This window comes from Cyprinodon variegatus, unplaced genomic scaffold (genome assembly GCF_000732505.1).
Source record: "Cyprinodon variegatus isolate N-32 unplaced genomic scaffold, C_variegatus-1.0 Scaffold881, whole genome shotgun sequence".
NCBI lineage: Eukaryota > Metazoa > Chordata > Actinopteri > Cyprinodontiformes > Cyprinodontidae > Cyprinodon > Cyprinodon variegatus.
The window spans coordinates 143,488-144,688 of NW_015151334.1; the positions used below are offsets into that span (position 1 = coordinate 143,488).

The following is a 1,201-nucleotide window of genomic DNA, read 5'->3' on the forward strand; positions in this document are numbered from 1 at the left end:
AATATATTTGGTAAAAGGCGTACTACGTACTCTCTTAACCCTAGAAACACAAGATCTATATCCAGCCATTCAGCAAAGATCCTGCTACATGGCTGTACATCTTATTTTGGCATTTGACCAATTAGATGAGCCCTTGAATGATAAATTACATACACTGGGAAAAAAATGATCCAGAAACAAGTAAAAATGTGTTAATTAAGTGTATTTACTCTTAATTTGAGCAGGTAAATGAGATAGTTTGCCAATGGAATGAGTATTCTTACTCTTAAAATAAGATAATTAGATAATATGCACTTCAAATAAGACAATCCAGTTGTGTTTTCTTATTTCAAATCTAAATTATCATTTTCCATTGGCAAAATGTCTTTCACCTCTTCAATTCAAGAACAAATGAACTTATTTTAAGAAAAAAGGACTTATCTAGATTTCGATTTTTTCCAGTGTACTGTAATTTAAGTAGGAAAAAAAGTTACGTCGTTAAAAACAGCGTAAAAATCTAATTGAAAAGGTAAAAATGTAAGTTAATAAGCCGAGTTAACAACTATGTTTAGGTTTATAAACTAAAAAAGTAAGAGCCGGTATCAACATTAATGCCTCTTAATGAATTCCTTATAAAAGCACTTTTGTTATTCATATATTCGGGCTAGTCAGCATTTCTTGTTATTACATTGACATTAATCTTTACCCTTTTTTTATATTACAAAGGTAATAAGGTCTTGTCCTGGATTCCAATAACACTGCTGGCTTGAAATTATGATTTTCACTGAGGGCTTTATAAAGAGTTAAGCCATAAAAAAGAAAAAAGTTCAGGAGTTTTATCAAATATACCAACCGGTAAATTGTCTTCATACCAAAGTGAAAGATTGTTGTTCTCTACTTCAAAAACAATTTAGATTTTCAAATGGAAAAAGTTTCTATTTTTTTTAGATTTTTTATTAAAAAAGTAAATGTATAACATGGAAAACCTGCTTTTTATTTCAGTGTTAAATTCTGTTTAAAGTAACAGATTATAATAAAAATTGTCTCCGGATATTCTTTATTGGGACACCACTGATGTTTAATTGGTTAGCCCTGCTATCAGTGATGGGCAGTAGCACATGTAGCGAAGCTACTAGTTTAACTACATGTTCCAGTAGCTTGACCGTGGCATAACTAAGAAATTAAACCAGGTTTTCTATTTTGAAACAACAATCAGCCACAA

The 1,201-nt window shown here is 30.4% G+C and overlaps 1 protein-coding gene across 1 annotated transcript in view; it reads right to left on the minus strand.

Annotated features, from left to right (window-relative positions):
• Positions 1-1,201, minus strand: part of ilkap (ILK associated serine/threonine phosphatase) — a 17,086-nt gene that overhangs the window by 2,669 nt on the left and 13,216 nt on the right. The window lies entirely within an intron of this gene.